Source organism: Sapajus apella, unplaced genomic scaffold (genome assembly GCF_009761245.1).
Source record: "Sapajus apella isolate SASKATOON/1434 unplaced genomic scaffold, GSC_monkey_1.0 scaffold31, whole genome shotgun sequence".
Classification (NCBI taxonomy): domain Eukaryota; kingdom Metazoa; phylum Chordata; class Mammalia; order Primates; family Cebidae; genus Sapajus; species Sapajus apella.
The window spans coordinates 3,935,386-3,955,079 of NW_022436971.1; the positions used below are offsets into that span (position 1 = coordinate 3,935,386).

General features: G+C 37.0%; 2 long non-coding RNA genes across 2 annotated transcripts in view; one reads left to right on the forward strand and one right to left on the reverse strand.

Moving 5' to 3' along the window:
- Positions 1 to 19,694, reverse strand: part of LOC116561961 — a 93,337-nt gene that overhangs the window by 14,787 nt on the left and 58,856 nt on the right. The window lies entirely within an intron of this gene.
- LOC116561962 lies at positions 3,881 to 9,816 on the forward strand. The gene is made up of 2 exons (XR_004273685.1): positions 3,881 to 3,918; positions 9,673 to 9,816. It is a non-coding gene; the product is annotated as an uncharacterized LOC116561962 (long non-coding RNA).

The window sequence follows — 19,694 nt, forward strand, 5'->3', positions numbered from 1 at the left end:
ACCTCATCAAGGCCTCTGCAGGCAGACTGTGCCACTAGACTCCCTCCTCACTGGGCAGGGCATTTTTGAAAAAGGGCAGCACCCCATCAGAGACTTATAAACTTATAATCCACCGTTCTTGGACAGAGCACTTGGGGAAAGGGGTGGTTGTGGGTACAGCTTCAGTAGACTTAAATGCCCCTACCTGGCAGCTCTGAAGGGAGAGACCGATCTCCCAGCACACCATTCGAGCTCAGATAAGGGACAGACTGCCTCCTACAGTGGTTCCCTGACCCCTGTGTATCCTGACTGAGAGACACCTCCCAGCAGGGGCTGACAGATGACACCTTATATAGGAGAGCTCTGGCTAGCATCTGGTGGGTACCATTCTGGGACAAAGCTACCAGAGGAAGGAACAGGGAGTAATCTTTGCTGTTCTACAGGCCCTGCTGGTGATTCCCAGGCAGGAAGGGTCTGAAGTGGACCTCCAGCAAACTCCAGCAGACCTGCAGCAGAGGGGACTGACTGTTAGAAGGAAAACTAATAGTTTCAACATCAACAGAAAGAATGTTCACTCAGAGACCCCATCCAAAGGTCACCAACTCCAAAGAACAAGGTGGATAAATCCATGAAGATGAGAAGAAACCAGTGCAAAAAGGCTGAAACCTCCAAAAACCAGAATGCCTCTCCTCCTCCAAGGGATCACAGTTCCTCACCAGCAAGGTACCAAAACTAGATGGAGAAGGAGTTTGAGGAATTGACAGAAGGCTTCAGAATGTGGGTAATAACAAACTTCTCCAAGCTAAAGGAGCATGTTCTAATCCAATGCAAGGAGGCTAAGAACCTGGAAGAAAGGTTAAACAAAATGTTAATGAGAATAACCAGTGTGGAAAAGAACATAAATTACTTGATGTAGCTGAAAAACACAGCACAGGAATGTCATGAAGCATATACAAGTTTCAATAGCTAAATTGATCAAGTGGAAGAAAGGATATCAGAGGTTGAAGATCAGCTCAATTAAAGCAAGAAGGCAAGGTTAGAGAAAAAAGAGCAAAAAGAAATGAACAAAGCCTCCAAGAAATATGGGATTATGTGAAAATATCAAATCTACTTTTGATTGGAGTACATGAAAGTGATGAGGAGAATGAAACCAAGTTGGAAAACACTCTTCAGGATATTATTCAAAACTTCCCCAACCTAGCAGGGCAGGCCAACCTTCAAATTCAGGAAATACAGAGACCACCACAAAGATACTCCTCGAGAAGAGCAACTCCAAGACACATAATTGTCAGATTCACCAGGGTTGAAATAAAAGAAAAAATGCTAAGGGCAGCCAGAGAGAATGGCTACCTACAAAAAGAAGACCATCAGACTTACAGCAGATCTCTCTGCAGAAACCCTACAAGCCAGAAGACAGTAGGGGCCAATATTCAACATCCTGAAAAAAAAAGAATTTTCAACCCAGAATTATTTTATATCCAGCCAAACTAAGCTTTATAAGCAAAGGAGAAACAAAATCCTTTATGGAGAAGCAACTGCTGAGCGATTTTTTCACCACCAGGTCTGTCTTACAAGAGTTCCTGAAGAAAGCACTAAACATGGAAAGGAACAACTAGTACCAGTCACTGCAGAAACATACCAAATTGTAAAGACTATCAACACTATAAAGAAACTGCATCAACTAACAGGCAAAACAATCAGCTAGCATTAAAATGGCAGGATCAAATTCACATATAACAATATTAAACTTAAATGTAAATGGGCTAAATGCCCCAATTAAAAGATACAGACTGGCAAATTGAATAAAGAGGAAAGACCCATTAGTGTGCTGTATTCAGGAGACCCATCACATGTGCAAAGAAACACATAGGCTCAAAATAAAGGGATGGAGAAAGATTTACCAAGCAAATGGAGAGCAAATAAAAGCAAGGGTTGCAATCCTAGTCTCTGATAAAACAGACTTTAAACCAACAAAGATCAAAAGACACAAAGAAGAACAGTACATAATGGTAAAGAGATCAATGCAACAAGAAGCGCTAACTATCCTAAATATATATGTACCAAATACAGAAGCACCCAGATAGACTTAGACTCCCACACAATAATAGTGGGAGACTTTAACACCTCACTGTCAATATTAGACAGATCAATGAGACAGAAAATTAACAAGGATATCCAGGACTTGAACTCAGATCTTGCCAAGCAGACCTAATAGACATCTATTAGAACTCTCCACCCCAAATCCACAGAATATACATTCTTCTCAGCAACACATCACACTTATTCTAAAACTGAACACATAACAGGAAGTCAAACACTCCTCAGCAAATACAAAAGAAGGCATAGTAGCCTCTCAGATCACAGTGTAATCAAATTAGACCTCAGGATTAAGAAACTCACTCAAAACTATACAACTGCAAGGAAACTAAACAACCTGCTCCTGAATGACTACTGGATAAATAAATAATAAAATGAAGGCACAAATAAAGATGTTCTTTAAAACCAAAGAGAATGGAGACACAATGTACAAGAATCTCTGGGACACATTTAAAGCAGGGGGTAGAGGGAAATTTATAGCACTAAATGTCCAAAGAGAAATGAGGAAAGATCTAAAATTGACACCTAATGTCATTATTAAAGAACCAGAAGAGCAAGATCAAACAAATTCAAAAACTAGCAGAAGACAGAAATAACTAATATCAGAGCACAACTGAAGGACACAGATAGACACACACACACACACACACACACACACACACACACACACACACCCTTCAAATAATCAATGAATCTAGGAGCTGGTTTTTTAAAAAGATCAACAAAATAGACCGCTAGCCAGACTAATGAAGAAAAAGAGAAGAATCAAATGGATGCTATATAAAATATTAAGGGGGATATCACCACCAATCCCACAAAAATACAAACTACCATCAGAGAATACTATAAACACCTCTATGCAAATAAACCAGAAAATCTAGAAGAAATGAATAAATTCCTGGACACTTACACTCTCCCAATACTAAACCAGGAAGAAGTCAAATCCCTGAATAGACCAATAAAAGATCTGAAATTGAGGCAGCAAATAAGAGCCTACCAACCAAAAAAAGTCCAGGACCAAGCAGGTTCACAGCCAAATTTTACCAGAGGTACAAAAGGAGCTGGCACCATTCCGTCAGAAACTATTCCAAATAGAGGGAATCCTCCCTAACTCATTTTATGAGACCAACATCATCCTGATATCAAAACCTGACAGAGGCACAACTAAAAACGAAAATTTCAGGACAATATCCATTATGAACATTGATGTGACAATCCTCAATAAAACACTGACAAACCAAATCCAACAGCACATCAAAAAGCGTATCCATCATGATCAAGTCAGCATCATCCCTGGGAGGCAAGGTTGCTTCAACGTATGCAAATCAATAAATATAATCCATCACATTAACAGAACCAAAGACAAAAACCACATGATTATCTCCATAGATGCAGAGAAGGCCTTCAACAAAATTCAGCAGCCCTTTAGGCTAAAAACTCTCAATAAACTAGGTATTGATGGAATGTATCTGAAAATAATAAAAGCTATTTCTGACAAAGACACAGCCAATATCATAAAGAATGGACCCAAACTGGAAGCATTCCCTTTGAAAACCAGCACAAGAAAAGGATGCCCTCTTTCACCACTCCTATTCAACATAGTGTTGAAGTTCAGGCCAGGGCAATCAGGCAAGAAAAAGAAATAAACAGTTATTTATTAGGAAAACAGGAAGTCAAACTGTCTCTGTTTGCAGATGACATGATTGTATATTTGGAAGACCCCATCATCTCAGCCCAAAATCTCCTTAAGCTAATAAGCAACTTCAGCAAAATCTTAGAATACAAAATCAATGTGCAAAAATCACAAGCATTCCTATATATCAGTAACAGACTAACAGAGAGGTAAATCATGAATGAAACCCCATTCACAATTGCTACAAAGAGAATTAAATACCTAGGAATACAACTTACAAGGGATGTGAAGGACGTCTTCAAGGAGAACTACAAATCATTGCTCAAGGAAATAAGAGAGGACACAAACAAAGGTAAAACAGTCCATGCTCATGGTTAGGAAGCATCAATATCCTGAAAATGGCCAGAGTGCCCAAAGTAATTTATAGATTCAATGCTATCCCCATCAAGCTTTCTTTCTTAACAGAATTGGGAAAAAAAATTGAAATTTCATATAGAACCAAAAAAAGAGCCCACATAGCCAAGAAAATCCTAAGCAAAAAAGCAACACTGGAGGCATTACACTACCTGACCTCAAACTATACTACAAGGCTACAGTAATCAAAACAGCATGATACTGGTACCAAAACAGTGACATAGACCAATGGAACAGAACAGAGGCCTCAAAAGCATTGCACACATCTACAACTATCTGATCTTTGACAAACTAAAAAAAAAATAATAATAAGCAATGGGGAAAGGACTTCCTATTTAATAAATGGTATTGGGAAAACTGGATAGCCATATGCAGAAGGCTGAAACTGGATCCCTCTTCCTTACACCTTATACAAAAATTAACTCCAGATGGATTAAACATTAAACATTAGATCTAACTCCATAAAAACCTAGAAGAAAACCTAGGCAATACCATTCAGGACATAGGCATGGCATAGACTTCATGACTAAAACACCAAAAGCAATGGCAACAAAAGCCAAAAGAGACAAGTGAGTTCAAATTAAACTAAAGAGCTTCTGCACAGTGCTAGAAACTATTATCAGAGTGAACCAGCAACAAACAGAATGGGAAGAATTTTATGCAATCTACCCCTCTGACAAATGACTAATATCCAGAATCTACAAAAAGCTTGAACAAATTTACAGAAATAAAAACCAAACAACCCTATCAGACAACCCCATCAACCAACAAACATATGAAAAAAAGCTCATCATCACTGGCCGTTGGAGAAATGCAAATCAAAACCACACTGAAATGCCATCTCAGGCCAGTTAGAATGATGATCATTAAAAAATCAGGAAACAACAGATGTGGGAGAGTATGTGGAGAAATAGGAATGCTTTTACACTGTTGATGGGAGTGTAAATTAGTTCAACCATGTGGAAAACACTGTGGTGATTCCTCAAGGATCTAGAAGTAGAAATATCATTTGACCCAGCAATCCCATTACTGGGTATATACCCAAAAGATTATAAATCATTCTATTATAAAGACACATGCACAGGTATGTTCATTTCAGCACTGTTCACAATAGCAAAGACTTGGAACCAACCCAAATGGCCATCAATAACAGAATGGCTAAAGAAAATATGGCACATATACACCATGGAATGCTATGAAGCCACAAAAAAGGATGAGTTCATGTCCTTTGCAGAGACATGGATGAAGCTGGAAACCATCATTCTCAGCAAACTGACACAAGAACAGAAAATCAAACACTGTATGTTCTCACTCATAAGTGGGTGTTGAACAATGAGAACACATGAACACAGGGAGGGGAACATCACACACTGCAGCCTGTTAGAGAGTGCAGGGCTAGGGGAGGGATAGCATTAGAAGAAATACCTAATGTAGATGACGGGGTGATGGATGCAGCAAACCACTACGGTACGTGTATACCTGTGTAACAAACGTGCACGTTCTGCGCATGTACCCTAGAACTTAAAGTATAATAAAAAATCAGCTCCCCCTCCTGCCCAAAAATAAAATGTTAAAACATATGTTTTCTGGGGATTGAGCATGCTCTTCCCTTCATTCTGCATAAAATACCCCCACCAAAGTCCTCTTCCTACAAAAATATTGTTTTACATTAAGGAATAACTTGAGTGCAATGAGATGGGTGAATCTTAAGCATACTGCTTTTGAGCTTTTATCTAACTATAAGCCCATGTGGTAGGGTTATAACTATGACAAGATAGGCTCCCTCCTTTCTACATGCCAGGTTCATCCCTCAGCTTCCATGTTCTGTTTTCCTAATGTTTTTTAGCTGAAAGCCTGAAATGACTGACAGGCTGGGAATGTTTCTAAGTCTTTCTGTCCCATCTTTGGCCCAGAGCGCTCATGATGAGTTCCTCTTAGCTCCCTTCATCTGTCCCTCACCTCCATTACTGGGGAAGGGGAATCCCTCTCAGCCCTCTTGTTCTAACTGCCCTCAGCCTTTAGCCAATTCTCCAAATGCTCTTTGAAGGGACCTGGAAATGAGTTGGAAAGGTGCTTCCAGAGTCTTACCATGTCAGCTCATACTTAGTCAACTGGCAGCCTGAGGGATATTCCATTGGCTTACCACTTCCTAGCAGATTTCTTCCTCTTCTGCATTGCCAAGGATGAGAGCAGTAGTCTCTTCCTTTTTATGAAAGGCTTCTCGGTTTCTGTCATGTAGTTTATTTCAATTTCTTTGTGTCCTCAATCCTCGATTGGGTTTTCAAAACTATATTATAGTTTATCAGTCTCCTTTTGGTGTTTGGGGTGAATGTTACAGTTTATTGAAACTTTCTACAACAGAAGCAAGTGCAGGACTCCTAGTGTTTTCCATTTTGTGTCCCCCATCTATCTATTTATATGTATAGACAGACATAGATAGGTGATAGATAGATAGTTGTCTCTGTAACTATGATATAGATTCTATCTTATTTATAATTCTAGGAACACTGTATTTTCCCTCTTATTTCACTGATGATGCTCTGTGTGGATCTTTTAAAAATTTTAGTTATTGAGTAAATCACACTATGATTACTTCTGCTAATTTTATTAATCATAATTGTACCTTCCTTAAACTCATTTTTCCAGATTCGTAAGATTTACTGTGTTGTCCTTTTACAATCTTACTTAAGCTTACATATTTTTATAATGAACTTGGGGATCATTGAGGGAAGGTTGGACAAGGGGTGATGAATAAAAGACTACATATTGGGTAGAATATACACTGCTTAGGTGATAGATACACTGCAATCTCAGAAATCAACCCTAAGGAACTTATCTGTGTAACCAAGACCACTTATACACCAAAAACTATTGAAATAAAAAAAGAAGAGAAAGAATATTAATTGAAAATAAAAATAAAAGCATTTAAGGGTACAAAATTTCCCCAGTTATACTTTTGTTCTCATATAAAACATTTTAAAATAAAATTTTTCATGGTTATTGATAGTATTCCAATAACAGTTTTAATTACTTTCAATGCAATTATTTTGCAAAATACTTTATCTTTTTGTTGTGACCTAGTATTGAAATATCCACTAGCACATGCTAGCTACTATCTCATTGTGTATAAAATATTTACTGTTTATAGAGTATTTAAGAATTATTTTTTGAGTAGAATATAATCAGTGTAATTCCTAAATACGCCAAAAGCATTTGAAAAACATGTTGACACATTGTTTCTAGAACATAGAGTTCAATATTTACCAGTTAAATCAAGTCTAGTGATTGATTCAAATTTTCCATATCTTTGCTCCTTCTTTCCCCAGTTTCATTGAGGCATAGTTGACAAATAAAAAGAGTATTTACTCTATTTAAGTTGTATACCTTGAATTGATATATGTATAACTTGTGAAATATTCTCCACAATCAAGCCAATGAACATATCCATCACCTCACATAGTTACCTTTTACTTACTTTTTGTGTGTAGTGAGAACAGGAGGAAGATTTACCAAGCAAATGAAAAGCAAAAAAGAGCAGGGTTTGCAATCCTAGTCTCTGATGAAACAGACTTTAAACCAACAAAGATCAAAAGACACAAAGAAGAACAGTACATAATGGTAAAGGGGATCAATGCAACAAGAAGAGCTAACTTTCCTAAATTTATATGCAACCAATAAAAGAGCACCCAGATACATAAAGCAAGTTCTTAAAAACCTACAAAAAAAACTCAGATTCCCACACAATAATAGTGGGAGAATTTAACACCCCACTGTCAATATTAGACAGATTGAGATAGAAAATTAACAAGGTTATTCAGGACTTGAACTCAGATATGGACCAAGAGGACCTAATAGACATCTGCAGAACTGTCCATCCCAAATCCCCAGATATATATTCTTCTCAGCACCACATACACTTATTCTAAAATGATCACATAATTGGAAGTAAAACACTCCTCACCAAATGCAAAAGAACGGAAATCATGACAAACAGTCTCTCAAAACACAGTGCAATCAAATTAGAACTCAGGATTAAGACTCACTAAAAACCACACAACTACATGGAAACTGAACAACCTGCATCTTTATTTCTGCCTTCATTTCATTATTTATCCAGTAGTCAATCAGGAGATTGACACAGTGTACCAGGAGACACAACATACCAGAATCTCTGGGACACGTTTAAAGCCAGGTGTAGAGGGAAATTTAGTACTATATGCCCCAAGAGAAATGAGGAAAGATCTAAAATTGACACCTTAATGCCATGATTAAAAGAACTAGATAGCAATATCAAACAAACTCAAAAGCTAGCAAGAGAAAAAAAAAAACTAAGATCAGAGCAGAACTGAAGGAGATAGAGACACACAAAAAAACCTTCAAATAATGAATCCAGGAGCTGGTTTTTTGAAAAGATTGACCTAATAGGTAGGCCACTAGTTAAGATCAAATACATACAATAAAAAATGATAAAGGGGATATCACCACCAATCCCATAGAAATACAAACTATCATCAGAGAATACTATAAACACCTCTATGCAAATAAACCAGAAAATCTAGAAGAAATGAATAAATTCCTGGACACTTACACTCTCCCAATACTAAACCAGGAAGAAGTCAAATCCCTGAATAGACCAATAAAAGGTCTGAAATTGAGGCAGCAAATAAGAGCCTACCAACCAAAAAAAGTCCAGGACCAGACAGGTGCACAGCCAAATTTTACCAGAGGTACAAAGAGGAGCTGGTATCATTCCGTCAGAAACTATTCCAAACAATAGAAACAGAGGGAATCCTCCCTAACGCATTTTATGAGACGAACATCATCCTAATAACAAAACCTAACAGGGGCACAACTAAAAAAGAAAATTTCAGGACAAATCAGGAAATATCAGAAAATTTCAGGACATTAATGAACATTGATATGAAAATCCTCAATAAAACACTGACAAACCAAATCCAACAGCACATCAAAAAGCGTATCCATCATGATCAAGTCAGCATCATCCCTGGGAGGCAAGGTTGCTTCAACGTATGCAAATCAATAAATATAATCCATCACATTAACAGAACCAAAGACAAAAACCACATGATTATCTCCATAGATGCAGAGAAGGCCTTCAACAAAATTCAGCAGCCCTTTAGGCTAAAAACTCTCAATAAACTAGGTATTGATGGAATGTATCTGAAAATAATAAAAGCTATTTCTGACAAAGACACAGCCAATATCATAAAGAATGGACCCAAACTGGAAGCATTCCCTTTGAAAACCAGCACAAGAAAAGGATGCCCTCTCTCACCGCTCTTATTCAACATAGTGTTGGATGTTCAGGCCAGGGCAATCAGGGAGGAGAAAAAGAAATAAACGGTATTCAATTAGGAAAACAGGAAGTCAAACTGTCTCTGTTTGCAGATGACATGACTATATATTTAGAAGACCCCAACATCTCAGCCCAAAATCTCTTTAAGCTGATAATCAACTTGAGCAAAGTGTCAGAATATAAAATCAATGTGCAAAAATCACAAGCATTCCTATACACCAATAACAGAGAGCCAAATCATGAATGAACTCCCATTCACAATTGCTACAAGGAGAATTAAATACCTACGAATACAACTTCCAAGGGATGTGAAGTACGTCTTCAAGGAGAACTACAAACCACTGCTCAAGGAAATAAGAGAGGACACAAACAGATGGAAAAACATTCCATGCTCATGATTAGGAAGAATCAATATCATGAAAATGGCCATAGTGCCCAAAGTAATTTATAGATTCAATGCTATCCCCATCAAGCTACCATTGACTTTCTTCACAGAATTGGAAAAAAAAAAAAAACACCTTAAATTTCATAAGGAACCAAAAAAAAGCCCACATAGCCAAAAATTCTAAGGGGGAAGAAACTGGAGGCATCATGCTACCTAACTACACTATGCTACAAGGGTATAATAATCAAAACAGCCATGATACTGGTACCAAAACAAAGCTATAGACCAATGGAACAGAACAGAGGCCTCAGAAGTAATGCCACACATCTGCAACCACCTGATCTTTGACAAACCTGACAAAAACAAGCAGTGGGAAAAAGATTCCCTATTTAATAAATGGTATTGGGAAACCTGGCTAGCCATATGCAGAAAGCTGATACTGTATTTCTTCCTTATACCTTATAAAAAATTAACTCCAGATGGATTAAAGATTTAAACATAAGCCCTAACACCATAAAAACCCTAGAAGAAAATCTAGGCAGTACCATTAGGGACACAGGCATGGGCAAGGACTTCATGACTAAAACACCAAAAGCAATGGAAACAAAAGCTAAAACTGAAAAATGAGATCTAATTAAACTAAACAGCTTCTGCACAACAAAAGAAACAATCATTAGAGTGAACCAGCAACCAACAGACTGAGAAACAATTTTTGCAATCTACCCATCTGACAAAAGGCTAATATCCAGAATCTATAAATAAGGTAAATTTACAAGAAAAAAGCAACCTCGTCAAAGAGTGGGCAAAGGATATGAACAGACAGTTCTCAGAAAGAAGACATTTATGCAGCCAACAAAAATGAAAAAAAAAAAAAAGCTCTTCTTCACTGGTCAGTAGAGAAATGCAAATCAAAACCACATTGAAATATCATCTCACACCAGTTAGAATGGCGATCATTAAAAAATCAGGAGGCAACAGATTCTGGAAAGGATGTGGAAAAATAGGAACACTTTTACACTGTTGGTGGGAGTGTAAATTAATTCAACCATTGTGGAAGATACTGTGGCGATTCCTCAAGGATATAGAAATAGAAATACCATTTGACCCAGCAATCCCATTACTGGGTTTATACTCAAAAGATTATAAATCATTCTATTATAAAGATACATGCACACGTATGTTTATTGTGGCACTGTTCACAATAGCAAAGACTTGGAACCAACCAAATGCCCATCAATGATAAACTGGATAAAGAAAACGTGGCACATATACACCATGGAATACTAAGCAGCCATAAATATAGATGAGTTCATGTCTTTTGCTGGAAACCACCATTCTCAGCAAACTGACACAAGAACAGAAAACCAAACACCGCATGTTCTCACTCATAAGTGGGTGTTGAACAACAAGAACACGTGGACACAGGAGGGGAACATCACACACTGGGTCCTGTCGAGGGGTGGGGGGCTAAGGGAGGGATAGCAGGGGATGGGGGTTAGGGGAGGGAGAGCATTAGAAGAAATAACTAATGTAGATGGGGTGATAAATGCAGCAAACCACCATGGCACGTGTATACCTGTATAACCTGCACATTCTGCACATGTACCTCAGAAACTGAAGTATAATAAAAGAACTATTCTCTCAGAAAACTAAACTTCTAAAAAAGGGAAATTCTGATAAATATTAATCTGTGTGTATTAGAGATTACTGATAATGCAGCTAGACTTAGCACTTAGACCTCTGCCACCAAATATGATAGAATATACTTCTGTAAGTGAGTAGTGGCAATGGAATTGTGGCTCAATCAATCATCACACTCAAAATTATAATATAAATCTTCTATTGATATTGTGCTTTACCTTTTCAAACTTTTGTATACATTATTTCTTTTATGTGAAACCACTAAATGTTTGGATAATGTTGTGAATTCATGGATGTAGGAACTTACAGAAATTAAGTAGTTTCTCTCACATCACACAACTTTAAAAAGCATATGTATATAAATGAGTATATGTATATATACACATACATGCACACAGTACATTCCCTTTACCAAAAACTAAAAAATGTCCCTTCCTTCTGTCACTTTTTAAGCATGAAGACAATTTTCCCAGAATACTCCTCAGCAGACATTCCTCAGAATTCAGTGTCCAGATTGCATGGCATGCTCAACCCTAATCAGCCATGGGCAAGAAAAGTGAAATTACTGTTACTGTGTTATAATTATCAAGATTTAGACCTCGAGACATGACAGGTTGGCCTCTGATACTTAAAAAAAATAAAACCACAAATTTTTATTGTCAAGAAACAAATTTCTATTGTCAAGAATAAGGCAGGGAAGTGGCTCTGGGTAGGCAACAAACAGTGTCTGTGATACAGATACAGAGATCGAGAATAAGAGCAAGAGAAAATGAGTCAAAAACTATTACAGACCATGCATCCTGGGAAATGGGGAAATAGATTATTATTGAGAGAAATAGGAAAAGAACAAAGAGGTGTCAGTCTTGATGGAAATATGATAGCTTTGATTTGGCACAAGTTGGTCTAGGAGATGGGATTTTCAAAAGGAATTGCAGGCACATAGTTACAAAGTTTGAAACACACAAGAGAAGCCAGAGTGCAGAGTGAGTCTTAAAATCTTCTTCATAGAAGAAGCAATGTCAGTGTCATAGAAGCAAGTCAGATTATTAAGACACTGGAAAAGAACAAAAACTGAGTATTAAGAATCAATCCTAATTAAGACTACAGTGTTAGAAATATGAATAAATGAAGAAGGCACAAGTGGAAACAGTAGATATCATTTTAAAAAAAGGATATGTCATTCCATTGCAAATGTAGACTCTTAGACTCAACACTGAATAATTAGTATCTCCATCTTTTTTCTTCTTTATAAGCAAACATTTAAACATCTTTAAATGTTTCACCAAGTATCTCCATCTTTTTTCTTTATAAGCAAACATTTAAACATCTTTAAATGTTTCACCAAATAGTTATACCACAATTTATTTAATCTTTCCTCAGTTTTAAGACATTTTCTTACTTCCAGTTATTTTAAAATTTATCTCCTTTAATCCAGTCTCAGCCTTCCACCTCAGAATCTGAGACATGCAGTATATGGACACAGAAAAAGAGAATAAAGATGTTTTTAGCAAGAAAATTGGTTTGAAAACCATGTTTACTATGGAAAGAAACTGCTTGAAATTATTTTGGTGTAATATGTAATAAACTTAGTCAACAATGTATTTTTTCATTTAGTTCAGAGATGATATTTACCCTCACAAAGGTTTAACCACAAGGCTGGATTCAGGAAGAAGAAGAGTGTGAAGTTAAGAAGATAAACTTAATACGCTTGTGTTGGATGACTGTGGAAAGAGAAGAAAGGAAGGCAATGGAAAGAGAAGTAGTCAGATGGGTGGGTCAGTAGTTCTTTTTTTAACTTTAACCCAAATCGGTTCAAAATGTGTCCGTGACTGAATAAAAAAAAAAAAAAAAAAAGGAAACAAAACAAAACATTTTGAGTTCAGGAGTCAGCTCTTCTTCATCTGGTCCTTTACAAACATTTAGGAGCCCTGCACAATTAATGGATGGCACTGTGCAGTGGAGAGAATTCTAGTTTGCTTTTCTTAGCTTTCCTTAATTCCTCTGTGGCCTGGATCCTGCATGGCAGGGGCAAGATGATCCTACAACAAAGCTGGAGGACCGATTTGGTAGGCTGTCTGATGGAGATAACACAAAATCAGGAAGATCTAGAATTTGAACTAGAACCAAGCATCAATTAAGTAAGCAGGGAGAGATCATTAAGCTTCAATAGAAATCAGGAATTTATATTTTATAAAACTAAAGATATAAATGCCAGCAGAATGACAATGATAATGTGGTAGCTTGTTTCCAAAATGGCCACCATCTTTATCTCTTTTTCCTTTCTGTTAAGAAATAGAGCCTGTGCCTCTACTCTCCTTGAATCTGAGCTTCCCTTTGGAACTTGCTTCACCAGTAGAATTTGGTAAAAGTAATGTTCTGGGATTTCTTGAGGTTAAGTCATTAGAAGTGTTCAAGCTTCTATGTAGGTTTCTTAGAATACCAGCAACCATGTTATGAGAAACCCAACACATAGAGAGGCCAAGAGTGGGCTCTCCATTTGACAACTTAAAGCAAGTGTTTATCCATGGACAGCATCAGTTATCAGTCATGTGACTGAGAGATCTTGGACATTCAGCTTTGTCAAGTCAACAGATGATTCTAGTACAACTGCAATCCCGAAAGATCTGAGGCTGGAACCACCCAGCTGAGCCCAGTGCACCCAGAGAACTGTGAAAGCTTTCAACTTTGTTTGAATGCAGCAAAAGATGAGAGTAGTCCAAACACATCCCAATGGATGGCTCTGCATCCAAGCCCAAAGTGGATCTTAGGGCATCTTGGTCTGAGGACTCTTTCACTGTATAGGCAGGAGGTCATTTAAACCACTTTCCCGAATACATCTTTGAGTAGAGGAGGAATAGGAAACAGGCATAAGAAAGATTGAAGATTTTTTACCTAAATACTGGAAATTACCTGAAATAATTTTAAAATTATTATACTAAGCTAAATATTAAAACATTGAATATGGTAAGTGGAGGCTTATGAGGAAGAACATTATTTTCTATAGGAAAATAAATTTCATTTTTAAATAGGTTACATGGTAATTAAACAGAGCAGAGACTAGTTCATCACAGGCTGTTTTTGTAAATAAAATGTTATTGGTATTGGAACACAGCAACACCCACTTGTTTCTCATTATCTGTAGCTGTTTTTGCACTACCACATTTGCCACAGAGATTGTGTGGCCTAAACTATTTTCTATCTGGCACCTTAAATCAAAAGTATGCTGATCTCTACATAAAGTAAAATTCGGAACCATGACTCATACAAAAATCATTAAAAAAAAAAGCAATTATATTTTCAGGGTAAATATAATTCAGAAGTAGAATTGCTAGCTCACAAAGTTTGTGCAACATTAAAGACTTTCATACATTTTGGTCCTAATTTATTTTCAAACTGTATCAGTTTACATATGATCATATCAAATATGAGATGGCTAAATTCTCTATGTTCTAGCCATTCTAAGATTCAACTGGTTAGTCTTTTATATTTTGTTTATAAAAAAGGACATCTTGTACATGAATTTTTATCTGTATTTATCATTTAGAATACTTTTACAAAGCAGAATTAAAGGCTCAAAGACAGTGTATTAAAATTATATCCCTTGTTGTATATTGCCAAATTAATTTCCAGAAAAGTTATACCAAAGTACTTCCCCTTACATTATATGAAATTGATATATTTATTTCACTTAACAAATATGCCAAAGAAATTGGCATACACATTTTATTTAGTAGTCTCAATTAAGTTGTTGACAAGTTAGACAAAAATCAGATTCCATTTTTGTTTTAATTCACTCTTTATTCCTCAGGAAATTCAAATATTACCTATAAACATTAACTATTTTTATTTATGTAAAAGGCCTCTCACAGCTTTTATTTTTGCAAATGATTTTTGTTTTCCTACTTGTGTTTATATTATGTGAATTCAATAATACATTTTAAAAATTTGCTTATTAGTGAGTCTGCTATTGGACTGTCAATCCCTTTTCCGCATTAATGTACTTCTACATTAGAGCTTTTCAGAAATCATTGTTACAGATAATATCTTTTGGCATCTGATAGGGATCAGATATATTTATTTTTCTTTAACTTTTGTTTATTCATATGCGTCCTTAAGTTTATTTTAGAAACAGCCTGTCAAAGTCCATAAAATTCCTTTTGAAATTTGCATAGAGATTGACTTGGTATGCTTGAAATGTCATTTAATTTTCTTCCAAGATGATTGTCACTAAAAATTTTCTGAGTTAATTATAAATTAAATAGTTTTAATAATTGTTGGGATTGTAACTATCTGTTCATTTTAATAATAGTTTTGGCATATTTTCATTTTTATTCTCTCATATTGATCTTTCTCATTGTGGTTTAATTCCTTTGTTGATTATTTTAAATGACATTCTTTACTGTGTAATAGTTAAAAATTTTACCATAAAAGGAGAAAAAAATGGTAAATTTTCTATAATGTGAATATAAACTATAAATACAAACTATAACATAGTTTAGAAGCTCTTGATATTTTTAAATAATAATTTGTCTATAAATGGAGCCTTTGAGGATTCAAAGAAAGCACATAAATTATTTTAATTTTTAAGATAGAATTGTTTCAGGCTTAAACTTTATGGCACTCAAGGCTCATTGATATTTGGCACTGGTGATAGGATGGGTTCATGGTGTTTCTGACTTATTTACATATCAACCTAATAGTATCATTAGAATGAAAACAGTTCCTTCGTCCTACTAAGTTTTTGGATATCTTTATGCTATGTCTAAATATTCCAGTCTTTTCTGTATATCAGCTGCCATATTTTTATCTTTACTGTGTATGTTTCTATGATGTCTTCAGCTAATTTTATTTTATTAAATTTATTTTGATTTTAGCTCTGTCTTCTGTTGCTTCTTCCATAGTCTGATCATAGATATATTTCACTTCACTAGCCAGAAGACATGGGCTAGTCTATAGGACCCTTTCATGACTAGGAGAACAGGATGCTGCAAAACTCTGAGTAGCATCTGACTCTCAGAGTAACAGCTAATTTGAGAACTGCTAATGGAAATATAACAGCAATAATGGTGCCCTCAGTAGGCATTCTAGGGATTGGGTCAGCAACCAGAAATGCTCATCATAATTCTTAATTCCTTTTAAATGGGACAACCAGTGAAGATGATATCAAGATCCTTGAAGAAATTCTTTGAAGAGAACCCAAAATAAGCACAACTTAATACTAGACGTTATATTAAACAAAACACAACAAAACAGATTAATAGGATGTGCAGCTTTGGATGCAATGATCTATGCCCACAACCCAGGGGCTGCTGCTTTGCTGATGTTTTCTTATTGCTATCCCCTCCGCCATCCCTACCACGGATGGAAGGCGGTCATATTTGAGGACAGATTTGGTGCTCTATTATAGGTCCCAAGTGTAAAACATGACTTTACCCAGGATGCCAGGATAATTTAGCTCTCCACCATAATTTTTATATCCCAATATACTTAGTCCCTGAGCACTGAAAAAAAGTCTGTTGAAGAAGAGTAGAACATCACTACTTTTTCCAATTTTATGTAAAAATTCATGCCCTATCCCCACTCCAAAATGGATGCTTTACAGTCTTTGTTTTGGGAGTGTCAGAATGTGTGTAACTGTTAGGCGCTAGCTGCACACAGGGCCATTCAAGTGACATTCATGGGGCATTCAATTTCCTGCCCTATGACATCTCTCACCATAGCTTTCCTCTCTTGACCTCTTGCATTGTCTTTCTAACTTGTTTGGCTATAGTCCCATTCCCTCAGCTTTTTTTCAGCTTCTGATTCCAAGTTATTTGGCTCTTGTTTTGCTTCTTTCCAGGCCTATTACATCCACCATGACGATCGTTGTCTTTAGCGAGCTCGTCAGCTCAATAGCGGAGGCACAGGCATGAAACTGTCTTATTTTCCTCCAATAGCTGTTCTCAACTATGCTATGGAAGCCTCCGCTTCCGAATGGCAAATACATATTCTAATAATGTTTTCAGCAGATTCCATGACAAAAACAATATTAAATGTTTAAGAGTTATTAAAAGTCAATACAATCCAGTTTAAAATTGTATGTCTACATCATAACTGTCCCTCTTCCATGGTTTGAGAGATATGACATGAGGAAGCATTATGGCATGACTCTGGTTTACATTCATTCAATAATACTTATTGAGTACCTACTGGATGAAAGGGTCATATCTAGGCAATTAAAATTCATCAGTGACTGTCAGAGTAGGACCTGCTATATAATTTGTGGGGCCCACTGAAAAACAAAATTGCAGGACTTTGGCCAGGGTCCTTTCTCTTTCAGAAACCTACTGCACTAATTTCCTGCAGACAGGCAAACCATGGACTTTAAAATTTTGTGCAGAAACATTACTGCTCAATACCTACATTGGGGTTGGGTAAGAACCCCCTCTTAGCCACTTAATGAACATGTGTGAATTGCCAATCCAAGGCAAGAGCCACTGCTGCATTACCATCTTGAGACATCTCTGAACTTGCATCCACATTCGCCTGCCACCCAGTTCCCCTTAGGGATGGAGGGCAATGTTGAAATATAGACCTCTGTGTTACCAAAACTTCAAGGGTAAAGAAAGGCGCTGCATTCCCAGCACATTGGGAGGTGAGGCAGGAAGATTGCTAGAGGCCAGCAGTTTGAGACCAGCCTGGGCAATGCAACAAGACCTTATCTTTAAAAGAAAATTATCTAGGCATGATGATGCTCACTTGTAGTCCCAGGTACTCAGGAGGCTGTGGTGGGAGGATCACTTGAATCTAGGAGTTTAATGTTGCAGTGAATTATAAGTGCACCACTGCATTCCAGCCTGAGTGACAAAGACAGACCCTGTCTCTAAAAAGAAAAAAGAAAAGGAAAGGTCAGGCAGGACCCAGGAAGCCAGGAATTTGGATGTATGCAGCCAAAAATGATCCTAAGGAGGAAAGGAGGTAGCAAGACTCAGGACAGAGCATGAAATAAGGCATAGAGGCCCCTCCCAGCTCATGTTACACTGTCCTGACAGACTTCACTGACAAAACACGGGAAAGTACTAAGGATTTCGTGATAGAAACCACAGAGCATTAAGCTTCAAGTGTAGGGCCCTTAAAAGCTCAGGGCCCTATGCAAGTGCCCTAGCATATATCTGTGGAGCTGGCCCTATTTCCTGGTTAAGGACAATTGTCCTATGTGCTTTCCATTTCTGCCATAGGGAACAGAAAATAACCAATAGACATAATGAGAAAGGAATGATATTGTGTATTACAAGTTAAGAAGTTTTAAGAAAAAAGGCAGCAGCCTAACTGGGGGACAGTGATAAGGAATAAGGTCTCAGCCAGGCTTGTGGGACACAACACACGTTTGATCAAGCTAAGGGAGAAGCAGAAGTAGAGGTCCTAAAGTGCCTAATGTGCTTGAAGAATAGTCAGGAGGCCAGTGTAACTGCAGCAGGGTAGGAGAGGGCAAGGAGAGTGGGACATGAAGTCACTGAAATAATAGAACCTAAATCACGTAGTACCTTCTAAGTTACAAAAGAATGTTGACTTGCATCACTGCAAAGTTTTGAACAGAAAAGTGAAATATTCTAATTGAAGTTTTATATGCATTGCTTCTAGCTATGTATTGAAAGGGGACCTTGAAAACTAGACCCTCTATTCAGATCATGGAGGCATTACTGGGTAGTCACAGTGGTAGAACTAAAGTATATATTGACGGGAAAGCCAAGAGTGTTTTCCTGTTAAGGGAATATGGGTGATGAGAAAAGGGGAGGAGTTACAGATGATTGCCTAGTTAATTTTCTCAGTAAATGGAAGGATGAACTTACCAGTAACTAAGATAGTGAGGATTCAGATAGAACACATTTGAGGGCATGGAAAAATCCGGACTTGGTTTTATACATGTTGAGAAACATGCATATAAACCGTCCAAGTGGAAAATGAAGTTGGTCATTTGATTTAAGTGTTTGGAGCTCAGAAGAGGGCTCTGGGCTGCAATGTGATAATCTGTTCATTCCCCATTACTAAGAGTCCCTCTCCTCTTCTCCCTTGTGCATGTCAATTTCTTCACAGCAGTAAACAGTCTCTTATACCATATGACCAAATTTAACCCAGCCTTCAAGTGCATAATAGACTCATTTTCACTTCATTGTCCCCTTCCTCTTATCTCTTCCTCTTTCCTTCCCTCTTTCCTTTCTTCCATCCTTTCTTTTTTCTTTTCTATCACT